The 17,915-nt window shown below is 36.1% G+C and overlaps 1 long non-coding RNA gene across 1 annotated transcript; it reads left to right on the plus strand.

The window, feature by feature from the left end:
* Positions 1 to 9,276: 9,276 nt before the first annotated feature.
* Positions 9,277 to 17,651, plus strand: LOC119052972 (uncharacterized). The gene is made up of 3 exons (XR_005083216.2): positions 9,277 to 9,364; positions 11,463 to 11,510; positions 17,084 to 17,651. It is a non-coding gene; the product is annotated as an uncharacterized LOC119052972 (long non-coding RNA).
* Positions 17,652 to 17,915: the final 264 nt, after the last annotated feature.

Consider the following 17,915-nt stretch of genomic DNA (forward strand, 5'->3'; position numbering starts at 1 on the left):
ACTCTTTCCAAGAATATGTGTATGAAAATAACAGAAAGATGCTACTGCCTTTATTCAAATACCTGGGGTCAACCGGCAACCAGCTCTGGAAAAGTCTGCTAGAAACTACTGTTGGTGGGATATTTTTATTGTGAACCTTCTAGTGGATTTTATTCTCTTAAGTGATTCTCTTTTGGTGGCTTCAAAAACAAACTGTGTGATATTGGAAATAGTCTATTCCCTCTGAGAGACTTATAAATACATAGTTTTGCTGTGAAAAAATTGTTAAAGTCTGATATGGGAATGACAGTGGAGCCAGAAACAAAGAGAATAGATGCCAGTAGCACTAATACAGAAAACATCAGAATGAAATGATATAATGAATATCCTCTATGTCTTTAGTGCAGGATAATACTGAAGAGAGAATATGAACAAGACCAAAAAGGTCTAGGTCTGACTTTCTGGTGTGGTAGAAAAAAGTAAGCATGTAAGTCAATAGATACATAAGAAATCACAGATGTTGAAAAAGTCCATAAATGAAATGCATTGGGGAGTATTACTGTGAATGAATACACACAAAAATACTGAAGGTATATTATGTCAAAGACAAACCAGAGCTGAATAGTACTTAAAGCAGTGAAAACAGGTTTTATCCAGAATTATTGCAACAGGAGAAAAGAGACCACCATGTAGAATGGGCTCAGCTCCAAACACAGCATGGGCACGTGGCAATTTATAGTCAAGGTGCAGTGGATGGAAATTGACTAAAGGTTATTCTGGCTGAAATGGCCTAATGGGATTCTTGCTAAAGAGGCCAGGTGATCAGACATTCACTGGGGGATCGTGGGGGATGAGGAACCTGGTCAAATATTGAGGTGACTAAAGACAGAGGGTGGGCATTCTGGCTAAACTGCATTAGCAGGATTATTGCTAAAACAAGATTTATAAGGAAGTGCCCAGATGGGCCTCGGAGAAGGTTAGGAGCTTGACTGAAGTTTGGTCAGGCAAAAAAATCTGTCAATTGTGAGAATGCATGTTGTACTTTATCCTTAGCATAACTCACTAAATTTTAAAAAACTTAAAAATGGACATTTCTTGATATAATAATGAAGGAAGTGTTACTTTCATTTTGTCAAAAAATGAGTGAAAGAGGAAAAGCACAAGAAAAAAACGACTAATTCAGAAAGTCTACCTGACTTTCAAAACTGAGTATTTTTATACCTGTGCAATAGTAACTGATGCCAGGAATTCACTACACTGTTACTTAAACACGTCAGATCAAATATATATTCACATAGATTAAGTTTGCATTGGTTATAATATACTGGCAAATTTAAGAATTTAAAATGAAACAATGATATAAACATAGGAATTCTCTAAATGTCAAAGACCAGAAAAAAAACAACCAAAAAACAAAAAAAAGATGAAGAGTTACTTCTAGACAAAAGGAAACTGAAATGAGTCCTGACAAGCAAATGCAGTGCATGATGATTTATTGGACTTTGGATGATCTTGGACACATACAACTGTCAAAAGCATTATTGCACAAACAAGAGAAGCTTGAGTATGGACTGTACAGCAGTACATGTGTTATTTCACATTATGTATACGATATTATTTCTTGAGTGTTATCATGCATTATGGTTTCCAAGGAGAATACTCTTCTTCTAAGGAAAAATAAACTGAAGTGGTTAGGAGTCAAGTGTCATGAAGTATGCAAGATAATCTGAAACGATTCAGGGAGAAAAGCATATATGGAGACAGGTAGGTAGGTAAGTAGATAGACTGATAGAACAAAAGGAGAAAAACAAATGTAGAAACTATTAATCGTAATGATTCTAGGTAGTCCATATACAATGTTCATTATACTATTTTTGCAACTTTTCTAGAGATTTTAAATAGTTCAAAATGAAAACTTGGTTTAGAAAGTAAAAATTATTATATATTTCCCCTCAAATTTGAATGACAGCTAATATAAAATACTTGGCCAGTCATAATACCATTATTTCTCCTGAGCACTTTGAAAGTATTACTTCATTTTTTTGCAGAGGCTTAGTGTGTTGTCAGTCTAATTGTGTTTTGTTAAAGCAGGTAATCTGTCTGTTTTGGTTAAAGCTTTATGATTTTTCTCTTTGCCTTTGAAGTTCTCCTTTCACTCTGTTCTTGCCAGGTGTGTGCTGGTTTATATTAACTCTGCTTGGGGCTTGGAGTAGCCTTCATTTCATGAATTCATTTCTTATGTTAGAGTTATAAAATCAGAAGTGACTGTCTTAAAGTAACCTTTAAATTTATACCTATACTCCACATACTACAAGGCCACATACACACACTCACACACACACACACACACACACACACACACACACACACACAATTTGCCTCTGGTGTGGTGCTAGGGAATTTATCAATCTCTTACCAGTTTTATACTCATTTTTAATTTATCAGTCTGAGATATGGTTATATGTTATGTGACTTTGGATCCCAAACCTTCCTTAGCATCAGCTAGATTTCCTTTTCTTTGAGAGTGGTTCCTTTCCTTCTGCTCAGGGCCTGAGGCAAACCACAGGTTTCTTTGTAGTGTCCCCAGATGGAGAGAATTTTCTAGTTTCTGTTTGGAAACAGATATTTTGCAACCATTTGCTTTATGTAAGAAGCTCAGCTGCAGAGCCTCCTATTTATAAGTCCTAAGACCCTGACTTCCATTGTTAAGGGTTGTGGAACTCCATCCTCCATGTAATATAAGGAGCTAGATTCAGAAAGCCATTCACAGGAAAGTAAGTGAGTAGATGGGAAAGTGAACAGAATGAGATCTATAGAAAAAGTTAAATGCAACAAGATGATCCAATGAAGCAAGTGTATTTTTCTAAAAGTATTTCATATGGGTGATACATATCACTGATATATATTACTTTATGTATTATCTATATGTATACTTTTATTTTTTAATAATCTTATTTATTTATTTTTAGACAGAGGGAAAGGGAAGGAGAAAGAAAGGAAGAGAAATATCAATATGTGGTTGCCTCTTGCACACCCCCTACTGGGGACCTGGCTGGCAACCCAGGCATGTGCCCTGACTGGGAATCGAACTGACAACCCTTTGGTTAGCAGGCTGGTGCTCAATCCATTGAGCCACACCAGCCAGGGCTATATAGTGTACTTTTATATCCCATTTTTGTTACTGCATTTTGGGGGAACAAAACAGATTGAGTTTAATTATACTTATCTGAAAAATTATTTTTTTTTAGTTTATAAAATCTCATTAGAAGTATAATGCTCTCCTCTCTCCTAATAATTTACTTCTATTTTCCAACAGCGATGTTAATGTGGGATTTTAAAAAATTTTTAGGGATATGTCTTCCTAGCCATACTCTGTTGATCTGGGGTATAGGCACCTCAATTGGGCTTTTTCTGGAATTCTTTAGAATTGCTCTTAGTTAAAGGGACCCAAGCCCTTCTTGGAGGTAAAAATGTGAGAAACACAAGCCATTTGAAAAAGACTAGAAAATAAGAACTAAGAAAAAGAGAGAGATAGATCAAGGGCCACATTGGTATCCCACAGGTGAGTAAGGATATGGTCTTCAAAATGGACTATCCAGCCCTTCCCCAGCCCACAGCACATGGTTTAGCGAAGAATGACCCAGGTAAGCTCTCCCAAATTCCAGACCCACACATCCCAGGAAGAATGGCTAGTTTAAGGAACTAAGGTTTGTAATTGTTACACAACAAGAGATAACTGGACTACTTCACAACCACACAATGACAACAAAATAAAATGTTCAAGAAAGAGCTATTTAAGATGAAAAGATACATGAGCTTCTTCATATCCACTGTTTGACTCATAACTACAATAAAGAGTCAAGGTGACAGCTCTTAAACATACTGTAGTCTAGTGATATCTATTCAAAGAAGTGCTTTAAGTGACAAATGAAGACATGTCTCATCTTATTACAGGCCGAGGAGCTCTCTGAATTGCTCAGAGTATCTACCACACCTGGATACTGAATCCAGTTTGAGGCCTCTCAGCTCCAGACAGTTTGGAAGAAGTTCAGAGGAGAGTGATCCCAATTCTGACCCACACCTCCCCCAATTAAAAAATAAAAATTCAAAAAAAAAAAGCAGAAACCCAATAGTCTACCCCACACATAAAACCACAGTGATTAAAGAAGGAAGGCCTGGCTAGAGATTAAAGACAAAGCCTGTAACTACCAACATGAAAATATACCTTGGGGCCAGCAACTGGTAACTGCAGGAGAGGTATGATCTGAGGCTAGAAATATTTGAGAGTCATCTTGTACCAGCGATAGAACCAGTCTTTATAAGGTTCTACTAATTGGGAAAAAGGAATTATTGTTTGTTTCATATTTATTCTTCCTACCCACCCAAGTCTACCTTAGCAAACTTGGAACAAAAATTGCTAACTTATGGGAATAACAGAGTTTACTGAGAGTTAGAAGTGAGAAAGGTGTATCTGTGTCATAATACCAACAAGCTCATCGTGTTTCCCTCTAATTCCCAGACAAAATTTTCACAGGCCCCAACTACCTCCAATCTGCACCGTCTCCATGTTTCTCCTGACTTGACCATTGCCCCCACCCAACCTAAAAACTATTTTTAAAACCCCTGCTTTTAAATTGTACACAGCATTTCAGTTCACCTGCCAAATTTCCGTGTTTCTATCTTTACATATCTGCAGACCCATTAAGGTAATTGGCTGAAGTGTTATCTACTTATTTCAGGTTTGAATCTCTGCCTCTTTCAACAGCCAATTGCAAGGAGCTGAAAACAGACTTGCTAAATTATGGCAATTTCCTTAAATGCTAAAGACTCCAGTCAATTTTGCTTTTAAATACCTTCCTTCCTTCCTTCCTTCCTTCCTTCCTTCCTTCCTTCCTTCCTTCCTTCCTTCCTTCCTTCCTTCCTTCCTTCCTTCCTTTTTTGTGAGTTTGTAACAAGGTTTATGTTTCAGATGTCTGTTATGGAGTTTCACTTGCATCAGTATGTCAGGGCAGGGTTGGGGAAGAATTGATAATTAGGAGAAGGTGCAGAGCTGAGAGCCCATTGTTCTCAACTGGGGGCAAACATTTGATAATATTGGAGACAATTTTTATTTTTGTGATGGGGTTGGGGTAAGGGATTGCAACTGGCATCTAGGGGGCAGAGGATGAGGAATGATGCTAAACATCCTATATTGGATGAGATAACCCTCTTAACATTTTTTTCAACCCAATATGTCAATAGTGCCAAGACTGAGAAACCCTGGCTTTAGCTGACCCCCAAGAAGTACTGTAGAAGGAACGAAAACGACTCATCAGACTTGTCCCAAATTTGACCAAAATGACTGGGCCTTTCTAGACCCACCTCCTCCTGAAAGAGGCTGACAGCTGAGGCTGTCCAGCAGCTATGCCCCCGGAACCAGAAAAGTCACCTCTTTATTGAAAAGGGATCCAGTTAGCACATCTCTGTTCCTAGGGTTCTCTGCTATAGCTGTGTACAAGGATACAGAGAGCAAATATTTCAGGGTACTGTCCTGTGATGCTGAAGATTAAAAAAAAAAAACATGCACTCCCAAATGGTCGGTTTCTATTAGGACATAGCTAACTATACAACTATTTGTTTATTGAGTTTTAACTGGTATGTAAAATACTCTATCTGCTCTATCAGGCCTTATGTATTCTTTTAAGGAGGGGCATTAACAAAAATATTATTTATTTAGTATTTTGTAATATAAGAGATAATTTATTGTTTTTATAAACATTATACATTATGCCAACCATTCTAAAATTTGATAATGACAACTCTGAAAGTACCTAATAAGATTTCCATCTCTGGCCAATTCAGAACTAAATCCAATGAAAACAACATTCATTCTATGTAATCAAAAGAAAATTTAGATTTTTCCAACTTTGGAAACCATAGAAGACACCCCGGTGACCACTTGGTCCAGTATTGCATGCAACCTGCACACGTATCCATATACTCATGACACCTCTAGCAAAGTCTGATATCCCTAAGTGTCTGTAGTGAAATGCAACTTGCTACATCAAGCGATAACTCATCCCAATTTAACACAATTTTTTGTTTATATCAAGCCCTAAAGTTCCCATCTACAATTTCTTTTCACTGCTTGTAATTATGCCTATGGTGACTGGTTCTCTGTGTGAACAATGCTGAGAGCTATTTTATTTCCAAATAGATTGTTTGCAAATGTATTTTGTATCAGAATATTTTACCAAAAAACTATATATATATCTTCCTGTGTGCTTCCCAAGGTGCTGTACTCATGTTCCCAGCTCCCACAAATTCTGAGATGATGCATCTGGATTTTCCGATACTCATTTGTCTTCCTCAAATTTTGCCATTTTGTTCAGAAAAAAAAAATCCTGTGTAACATTTTCTTTGATGAAACAAATCATAGATTGACAAACCAACCAAAGTTCCTTACTGAATAATATTATAAATTATTGTTCAACATCATTTATAGTAACATAGTTAAATCACTGTGTTCATTTTATAACGTCTGTATTGGGAAAATATTGTCTGAAAAATAACAAAAGATAGACTCAGGAGAAATAACGAGAATTTTGTTTGTCTCATTATTTTTATTAGGTCAGTTTTCAAATTTCCCTTGAATGTGTTAGTTATTTCTCTGATATTTTAAATGATTGAAATGCAAAGCATATAAATGATATTTGAATGTAATGAGGTTTTTCTTCCTGGAATGTTGTCCTTGTTATAAAAATATGAATGATAGTAGTAATGAATAGAACATGTTAATAATTATTCATAATGGCTAATTCTAAGTTTAATAATTAACATAAAATTGCAAAAAGAAGCATTTGGTCATGTATAATATGTACCTTGTAAAATGACATTGCATAATCAGCCCAGAGGAAGTTAATGAGTGTGCATTCGAAACCCCTACTCATTTATGCTTATGCAGATTAGTATATAATAATTAATAAAATATTTGGTGATAACAAATGGTGTATGTAAATAGTTCTCCATATATGTAAGCCCCCAGTGATGACATTTTTTGGAAAATAATTTTTATTTGTCTCATTTTTAAGAGGCCAAGTTTAGTACATCCATTTCAGTCACCAGAATTAACTTTTACGGAGTGAATTGAGGACTCTCATTTTCTATTAAAAGAAATAAACATGTATCTCCTCTTTGTGTTTAAGAGAGTACTAACAACAATTAGGGACACAGAGAGAGATCTTTTCCTCTACGCTTCTCTACATTTATAACTTTGTTACCTCTTTTGCTTTAATCCATACCTACAAGAAATAAAAAGTAATGCTGACTTTCAATGAAAACATTTGAGAGAAAGATACAGGATAGGCCAATTGCTAAATTCAACAATCCCCAAGTCTTACTAGGCTCACCTAAAATCAATTTATTTCTTGATTACGAAGATCAAATGCAGTTTGTTGCAGAGGGGAAGGCCATCCCCTGGGGCCTCAAGGTCTTGCATTTTATGCTGAGTGGAAAGTCATACAGTCGATTTTAAGGATAAGGCCTGGAAATGGCATGCACCACTTCCTCCCAGGTGAGTAGAACTCAGTCACCAAATGTAAGGGAGCACAGGAATCTGGCCACAATCCACGACAGGAAAATGAGATTTGGTGAACAGCATTGTCTCGGCCACAAACAAATTTTGGAACAATTATTTCCTCACTTATAGTTTACTATAATTTCATGACCTAACTCTATCCCACATTGTATTCCTGATTCTGCACTGTATTACAATCTTGGTTCATTTTAGCCTCCTGATGCTCAGTCATCTTACAAGGAGAATAAAGAACAAAGAGGACCGTACAGGCCCATTGAGGGTTATCCTGAAGCAGCAGAAGGGTCTGTTGGTTTTCAGAAAAAAATGGCCCTCTCACTCCCCAGCTCTCTCCTGGTCATTGTTAAGAAGACCACCATGCCTACAACTGCCACCCACCTACAGCCCACACCTCGCGTCTCTGTCAGGGTGCCTGGCCTTTTTAAACCTAGCACAGAAATCACTTTATGTATGAAGTATGAGTGAGCTAGAATTTTTATTATCTTAGGTTACCTGATAACACAGATGGTAAGTGAGACAGAAGCAGAGGAAATGACTTTGCTGGAAGAGGAAGAAATTGATACAGTGCTTAGTCAGAACTGACTAAAATTTAAAAGAAAAAAATGACAGAATAGTTATTGCTCAGAGGAGGTAGGCATATAAATTCTCATTCAGTTTGTCAATCTAAAAGACCTCCAAAACAAGTGAAGGACAAATTAAATGAATAGCATTTTAATATGAATTTTTATGATGTTTTGTCCACACTGGCTATTTTTAATATAATCTGTGTCAAATAGAAAAAAGAAACACGTATAAAGCTGAATTTGTATTTTTTTCATACTGAATAACTTTGACCCAATGAACATGTGATATAGTCCAAAATACCCCCACCTGGTTGGCCAAAGAGAGGTTGTCTTAATATTGTCCTCTGCATATTGCCTAAGGCACAGAACACAGTGTTGATGCTGTTTGGAAAACCCAAGCCCAGACTGGCGAGGGTGGGCAGAAAGGCGGAAGTGAGGTAGAGAAAAAGCACCGTGGTGCAGTCACTACTGTGATCACAGCTCTTCCCACACAACTTCTTTAAACAGACGCAACTCCTTGTTTCAGCGCATATGTTTGCTTGGCAAGTAGAACTTTTCTAAAAGGTTTGCAATGAGAAATCACATCAGAGGACAATCCAGGAAACACAAAAAGAGGGGAACTTTATCTATTCAATTTCTTCCAGTCTTCCATTTCCCACTGTCAAAATTTACACTGTGGAGGGCTAACTCACTCACGATTTCAAACTGTGTCACTCAGCCCCTTGTCAGATCCTCAGGCATCTAAACCTCATGCTGAGTGTTGGGACATTTCGTGCAGGTATAGTAGAAGAGAGGAAAACCAGCAGGATAGGTTGTTGACCGGGTGGCAGAAAAGAGGCAGCTACGGGAAACCGGGAAGGTCTGTAACACTCATCTCCCACCCAGTGCCATTCAGACAACACATATCCATCTACGTTCTCTCAACACATCAGCTCACTGGGGACATAACTGCAAGGTGAGTCCATAGACCTGTAAAATGACCTCAGGCCAAAACTTCACTTATCACTCGATCTTTACCCCATTCTAACTGGTGAACCATGGTGGCATTTCCAATCTCCTGGTATCAGTGTCATCTAGAAGCCCATACCTAACATTCTTTTAAAAATATGCATATTTCCTATTCACCAGTACACAGTTATCTTGGCCAATAGCTATGTGATTCTTCAGAAAAAAATTGGAGGAATATTTACTGCACATACATGCTGTGGAATTGCAGGGTCCCCTGGCACAGCTTATATTTGGAAACTAGGTAAGTAGCTATGAATTTCCATAGCAATAGTTGTCATTATGCTTCTGCTAACTTGTTTTTTATTTTTATTCTAATTACATAAAACATACAGCAAGATTTTCAGCAGCCCATCTATCTCATTGCCATGGGAATATCATGCTTTGTTAGCTGCAACCGTAGATCTCTGTGGGTCAAGGTCCTCTCTGCCCCTCTGTCCCTACTGCCTATTTGTGATTAATATAGTTATCTTGGTGCTACTGATTAATTGCTGCTACTTACCCTATGCCTTTCAAGAGCCCCGCCCCCTTTTTTAAAAAGAGAATTAAGAGAGCAGGCCAATGGCTGGATTCCCTAAACAACAAACAATCAACAAAACTCAACCTGCAGAGGACAGTTACTACCAAACTATCAAAGATTCTGGTATTCAAACGCACCTCCAACAGTAATTTTTTTTACTCCTGGGCAGTTTGGTCATGTGGTGAGTTCCTGAACTATACATAAAATGTTATAACATTCTCAATTCTTATATACTGGAAATTTCTGATGGCTATTTAACATTTTGCCAAGAAAGCTTTTGCACTCCCATTTTATTTAGTACAGATTTTAAGGGGCAAACACAGTAAATTATTAAAGCAAACATCTGTAGTCCGTTCTAAAATGCGAAATCCTAATTCACACGGTTTCGAGCCTCTCCAGTCTCGTGTTTCACCTGCCTTCCCAGTCTACCGGCCTCCAGACCCAGACCCACCCGTCCCCTTTGGTTCCTTGGCCCCAGGCCCCCTGGCACAGCCATTATATTCCCAGTATAGGTTATTTCTCCCTGGAGTATGGATTTGGTTTTCCCTTTTGAGACTGTGTTGGGACCTGACTTCAGTTATGGCCTATAGTCAATTGGGGTGCTGGGAGCACATCTCGAGAGTAAAAGGAGAGTCAGTGTTTTACTGCAAGACACTTGTCTCGTGTGATATCATTACATATACTCCAGATGAGAGGAGAATGAAGTGTATCCTCCTGTAACAGAAAGGGCTAAAACTGGAGTTCTGTTGTCGGGCTTGTCCTCCCACTTTCCCATTCCAGGTCTCAGTGTCCCATTCTTTCACCCTGAATGTGCTGAGTTTGTCATAGAAGAACTACCAAGGTTGCAAATTTCATAGTATGCTCTGGCTTTCCGAGCATGTATTAATTTGGAAAATTTCTTCCTTAACTCTGTTAATCAATTGTGCTATTGACAGAGTTTCTTCACGTCATAATCCTAATAAATAGCAAAGTTCCCCAAATTACCAAGTCCCAAAGCCTGTCCTCCACCTACACATCGTAACTAGCCACAGGTGGAGGCTTAGGTAATGCTGATATCATGCAAGGCCAGCAGTTTTTGTCTTTGGGGAGCTAAGTAACGAACTCCAAAGGCCCATTCTGAAGAACCCATTGTATTGGCTCTGGCACTCTAGAAAATAGACCCTGAGACAAGGAATAAAGTGTGACAATCTGGGGGAGATTTTCAAGCTTGAGGCTCAAAGAAAGGAAAGGAACATAATTCAAATGAGTCAGGAAAGAGACAAGCAAAGGAGTGGAAGAAGCTGTACAAATATTGTAACCCCAAATTAAAAAAAACTATTCATTAAATATTTAAATATTTAGACACATTAAATACACTTTCTGTGGCCATGATCTTCTTATGATATGAATCGATACAGTTATATTTTGAGTGTATTATTTTCATTGCTGTGTTTACATAGTATGAACAGAAAACCTATTTACACATGAAAGTAGCAGGTAGCACGTACTTAGAAGCAAATCATCTACCACCTGAAGCAGGTACAATGTCTTCTAGGTCATCTACATTAGAAGCAAATGTAGTTCCTATCTGTGTAAGAATAAAGACATTTAAACTGCCAAACTATATAAGAAATGTCTATATTAATAATTCACTTAAATAATAACATCAGAAGTGAGATGTCCATAAATGAGGCACTTTCAATCTGTTCCTATCACCTTAAAAATCTATTTCAAAACATCCCTCTTTTGGGAAACGTGTCTCAGGTAGGACCAATTGCTTCCTTGCATGCATTCACATAGCATGTACTCTATCACTTCATGTATTTCTTATCTCTCTCCCCAGCTTGAAGATCAGGCACGGCGTTCTACATCTGCCCTTATGCCTAAAATAGTAAGTAGTATGTGCAGTGTTTTAATGAATGGGCAAATGAAAAATGGCACTTTTATTTTCAAATGCACCAAGCCTTTGAATCTTACACTTTTTGACTTTTTCAATCATTCCCCAGACATTCCTCCAGATAGCTATCCTACATCCGCATACTCTAGCCTGTCAAAATATTCTCTCAAGAGTAGAACTAAAACTTAGTTTTACTAAAATGTAAATGAAGTAGAAGTTTAAATATAACATAGTGCACAACAAATACAGATTTCTTAATTTGAAATCTATTGCTATTTCAAATACCCTAAAAATGCAAAAAAATCTAAAAAGTAAAATTAGTTTTGAAAGTATAGACATATATTGGTTTGCATCAGTGTGTGTGTGCACATGCATGCCATGTGCATGGAGAAATTAGCTTTTCCCTAAACTGGAGAATTAGAATGTTTCATGAAATTAATGGGTAGAGTATCCTAGAAAGAATAAAGAGAGGCCTGGATAAATTAAAGATTTTATCTGCAACCAAACTAGAGTAATTGGCTAAATTAACTTGTCTTAAAAAGACACGTACTGAGACGCTGCAAAATAAAGAAAAGATAAAAGGAAATTAGGCAATGTAATATGGTATATAAACAGCAATAGTTAGAAATAAAGGGGAGACTGATAATCGACTGTGGAGGGGAGAAAATATCTACATATACATGTGGCTAAGTGAGCCAGTTCGTTATGTGAAGAGAAACCTTAGCTCCTTTCGGCTGACGTAAGGACAAAAGTCTCCCATTCAAATTTTCTCCCAGATCCTATATGGAAAAAGATTAAGAGAAAATTAAAAGTTAAAAACATATGAACATAAAAAAATGGTAACTCCTTTTCTCTTAGCCTATTCAAATTGCCTAAAGATTATGTTGCTTGCAGACATTTGTAGATAAATGTGTGCACAGTAAAATAGATTTATTAGAAAACAGTTTAAAATTCTTGCATTTTTCAACCATTGCCAGATGACTTTGACCCAGTTTTTTTTTTTTAATTTGAAAACAGAATTATCATACAGTTCTCCAGATTTAGTTAAGGAAAAGGCTCTATTTGGCAAAAACTGAAGTGGTATTTATGAACCATAAGTGACAGAGTAGACTGCTCAGTGATATTTTTATATGTGCTTTCCTCTGTAAGAATCCAACAGAACAGAATGGTTATGAAAAAACAAAGTAATTAAAATTGTGCTTTCTAACACTACTTCATAAAGATGATTCAGCATTTCCTTTGAATTTGAATTACTCCATGATCTTAAGATCAGATAATGTCTGTTCCCCAAACATAACAGGGAAGAACAACTATAATTTCACTATTTGGTGATTGCATCACTACTTACTGCTCTTCACTGACAAATTAAATATATCCCTTTTTATTTTTTAGTATTATTATTGACTGGAAATAAATGAAGTTATATTTAGATTTCACAAAAACATTGGATTTCACACACCTCAACATTTAAAAGACAGAAGCAATCTTAGTTATTTCAAAAATATGTGCCACAAATTTAAAACATGAAGAAATAAAAATCATAACCCATTTTTTCATTGATATACATAATTAATTTAACACCTAGGTTTTACCTGCACTGTTACCAGTCTAATAATCATGCTCATTCACTACCCTTTCACTGATGCTTATTACCCATGAACATGTTCCTTCCTGGCAGTCTTCCCAAGAACCCTATCATTCCTGTATATTTCCCCTGTGCAGGTATTACAATGGTAGCTTCTGGAGACAATGCTCCTGCTTTGCAATCTAATGCTATTGTGACTCTAATAATGAGAATTTCAGTTAAAGGTGGTATCATGTCATAATGGTAAGAAAGCTAACATGACGCTTTTGTTTAGGGCTGGCCTCCCAGAAGAAAACCTGTGAATCGAGGTATTGTTATTACAATATGAAATATTCCACCTTTCTAGTAGAACATAATTAAATGTAGCTTATAGAGTTCATACAGTTAGCATCTGCCAGGATTGTATGAGGAGTAATGGATTGCGGAGTCATATGGGGAGAGTAGAAATTTGTATGGATAACAAAAAATTTGCAGCCAAAGACTGTGCACCCATTATTGTACCCAGGATGCAGCAGCCTCTGTCTTAGCTGGGTCAAGACGGCTGTGATACCACTAGAATCTGCGAACAACCCCATTGGTGGTATTAGGGATATACCGTAAGGACAAAGCTTTATTTTTTTAATTTTCAGAATTTCTTCCTTTTTAGCCAGCCTACATATTGACTTGTTGGCAATGATAATGGGGTTTCTAAGTCACTTCTTATTCAATTTTGAATAATTCATTTAAATTCTTCTGGACCTACTTTGCCTGAAGTTAGTATGTAAGCAAGGAGATTGTATTTCTATCCTTAAAGGGGGAGAAATGTCATTCAAGTAGTTTACACATCTCTCATGATACTGTGAAGGGTTTTGATTAAAATGAGGCTTAAATATTCTAAAGATATGTTGAGATAATTATTTTTCATGGGGACTGGGAATAGTCTTGTCTATTCTCTTGTATATTGATTAATTTTATATCGTGAACTAATTGATTTGAGAAACGGTACAAAGACACTTGAAATGTTATGAAAGCCAGAGTATGAACAGAGTAGTGTCAGCAGGGGCAACTCTCCATGGAAGAAACAAGGAACTCACGTGGATGCTGAATGATCACCCAGATTTATGAGAGTGGATAGAGAAAAGCATGTGAGCACAGAGGTGGGGTTGTTATTCTATGCTCCAGGAGTGGTTATGGTTCAATATTAGGTGGTCTTGATATTTTTCTTTTGGATTGTAATGAAAAATCAGAAAAGTTGCATATTAAAAAGGAGTCTAGACCTTAAAATTCTCTGCATGTCTGTCCAGGAGAGTAGCCATTATTACTGAATAAACACAGATAGGAATCGGGTTTGTTTAACATATTTTCCACTGTGTTAGGAAGAAGATAAATGTTTAAATCTCGATGTATATATGCACTTATGTGCTAAAGCGAAGATGATAATTAAAATAACTAAAATGTACTATTCACTAAATGCTTCAGATGAATCTTCATCTCTAACATATTAAGTACTATTTTCAGCTTCATTTAAAGAGGAAACAAGCAAAAAAAAAAGAGTAACAATTTTTTCATGGCGACACAATGCCAAGTTTCTGGCTGACTGAAGGACCCCGACTGTTTAACATACTCCGTCGTGTGTGAATGATAGCATTTCCATATTACAAAGTTTCATATGCTAATGCCTGCTTCCCTTTAACTTACCTTACACATAAGATCATATGGTCCAACAATGTCGAAGACACAGAACTGAAATTAGAATTCTGGCAAGAAAGGCCCTCAGTTAAGGCCAGGAGAAGTGGAAGGACCTTTCTTCATCCATGTGTCTCATTGGAAATACACTGATTAAAATGATAGCAACGAGTCTAGAATAAGGTCTTTCTCACTCAGTCAAAGGCCTGGTATTTGCCACAAGTTGTAATGGAAGCCATTTGCTTCCATTAAAGACCACTGCAGCTTAGAGAGAATGCCACCTTAGGGCAGCACCAGGACCACTTGCTAAAATCAAAATTCAACATCAGTGAATTCTTAGAAATGTAACGGATATCTCCCTACCTTTATGTAACATTAGTTTTGAAATATTTCTGGTGAATGTTTTACATGTATAATTGTATGTATATTTTTACAAGAGCAGAAACAAATTATATGATGAAATAATTTAATGAATTGTTATATATTCTATCTCTTATTGAAATTTGGAATTTCAATATATATTCTATCTCTTATTGAAATTGGAATAATTAAATTTTGATCATTTTAAGCTAAACTTGGTATTTAACATGAAATTTCCCAAGGTAATTTAACAATGTAAATTTAACAATTATCTCTTTTTACATAAGAATTAACTCATATTCAGAAGTATCAGTAAGCTAGGGAAAAACATTGTTCAAAGAATATTTAGATGATGCAGAAAATCACTCAGGTGCCAATACTATAATAATAATGATCACATTGAATTTTGTTGAAAACTTCTAAGTAGCAGTTAAGATCTGCTTAATAGTCTTTACTTCATGGATAACAAAATGAGTTATAGATACTTACAGGATTTATTTCAGTGTACTATGAAAATCAATGCTAGAGTGGAAACCACACTCAACTGTGTGTTTAATGGGATGGCCTTAGTTTGAAGAAATTGAAAAGCTGAGTTTATATCTCAAATAAAAGATTACAGACCTTGTGTAATTTTTTAAAAAGTCCTTGCTGTTATACTCACTGATTATCTGTTATTATCAGTGTAGCTACTGGACCAAAAAATATATTTAACATTTTTTCCATTCAGCTTAAATGAATGATTCTTATTATTAACTTCTCAGGTCATTATATAACATCCTTTTGCTATAACATTTACAGTATAGAATTAAGTCATTGAATACCAGACTGCTAAAACTCTTCAGTGATAGAAATTAGTAACATTAAAACCATTGGGGTGGAATATTGAAATGTAATCTTGGAACATATGGTGTCAATTCTTAGCTCAAACATTGTTTAATAAGTCCTTAGAACTATTGAATTTGTTTATAAATTTCTTCCAAATTTTGGCAATATGTACCCTAAATTACTATTCCAGTGTCATTTCAGATATATTCCCTTTCTTTTCAGAAAGTGCCCTGTGTAGCTCAGAAAGCCCTTTACACTATTTTCATGACTCTTATCAACTGCTGGTTTATCGTTACTGTAATGGAAGCTCCAGAGGACACATACTAACCTTTGGTTCTCCATCATGTTTAGCACATTCACAAAACAATGTGCTCAGTACATCTTTTAAATTTAACTGAAATGAAGTAATTGTGACCTAAGTTCGTGGAAATTTTCCTTACCACTGATAATAAGTAAGTCACCAAAAGACCATACTTGTGACCTAGTTTTTAATTTTATTTTTGGTCCTAAAATATGATCATCAGCTTGGAGATATTTGCACCTGCCTAGGAAGGACATTCCACCCAAGGAGGCCCAGAAGTGTATGTCACAACTTCACCCCCAAAATAGTGTTTATGTTTGTGAATAGATGCAACAATTTCCCAAAGGTTCTGATGTTCTAGTGTTTTGTTTTTTCAGCAAAATTTTAGCTGTAGATAAACAGCTACTGTGTGTTACTGTCTAAATGGAAGACATAAAGTGACAGCTGTGTGGCATGCCACCCAATAGAACTGGTTCAAAACCTTTACCTTAAATGAATCTGATTACTTATTAGTTAAATGGTAAAGCTGTAGCAACACTGCCAACCAGATAGCATGTGTTTTTGTTCAGAGAAAATAAAAAGCATATCTAAATTAATTTAAAAATTAAGTAATATTGCACATGATACTGTTCTGTTCCAGGTTACAACTTGAATTTACATTAGTGTGTACATTAACTATATAAATAGAATCAGTCATGAGATTGAACTGCACTCACTTTGATATTCTGTGGAAAATGCTTGCAATATGCTTGTTTCTTCATTCACTTTGAATTATATATTCTTTGAAATTAACCTTAGTATTAATGTTTATTACTTTTATGTTTGTTTAAGAATATTGCAGACTGGTACAGACACTGTGGAAAGCAGTATGGAAATACCTAAAAATATTAAAAATGGATCTGCTTTTTGGCCCAAGGATTCCACTTCTGGGAATATAACTGCAGGAACCCAAAACACTAATTTGAAAGAACATAAGCACCTCTACATTCATTGTGGCACTACTTCCAGTCGCCAAGATATGGAAGCGGCCCAAGTGTCCATCAGTAGATGAGTGGATAAAACAACTATGAGACATTTACATAATGGAATTCTACTCAACCATAAAAAAGAAGAAAATTTTACCCTTTCCAACAGTGTAGATGGACCTGGAGAACATTATGCTAAGTGAAATAAGCCAGTAAGAGAAAGACAAATACCATATGATTTACTTCCATGTGGAATCCAATGAACAAACTGAACTAACAAGTAAAACAGAGACAGACTCATAGATGGAGAACAGATGATAACTAGTGGTAGAGGGGAGGTTAGGGGGTGGAGGGATTGACAAAAAGAAAAAAGGACTCATGGACATGGACAGTATGGTGACTGCTGGGGGGAAGCGGGTATAAGGGGACTAAGTGGTAATAAAAACAAATATAATAAAGATTAAGTTAAAAATTAAAAAAAGAATAGTTTACTATGTATAAAATTATCCCATTTGTTTCAGCATGCTTAATTTTTAATTCTAGCTTGCTTTTTGTTATGTTATAAAAGAAATTTTCATAATGAAAATATAATAGTGTCTTTTCCCAGAACCTAATAGCACATATACAAATGTAACAGGTATTTTTACTTCATATATATTGCTATCACAAATGAATTAACAAGATATTGTAAGTGGGGA

This window comes from Artibeus jamaicensis, unplaced genomic scaffold, assembly GCF_021234435.1.
Source record: "Artibeus jamaicensis isolate MK-2021 breed Jamaican fruit bat unplaced genomic scaffold, CSHL_Jam_final contig_426, whole genome shotgun sequence".
NCBI classification, from domain to species: Eukaryota; Metazoa; Chordata; class Mammalia; order Chiroptera; family Phyllostomidae; genus Artibeus; species Artibeus jamaicensis.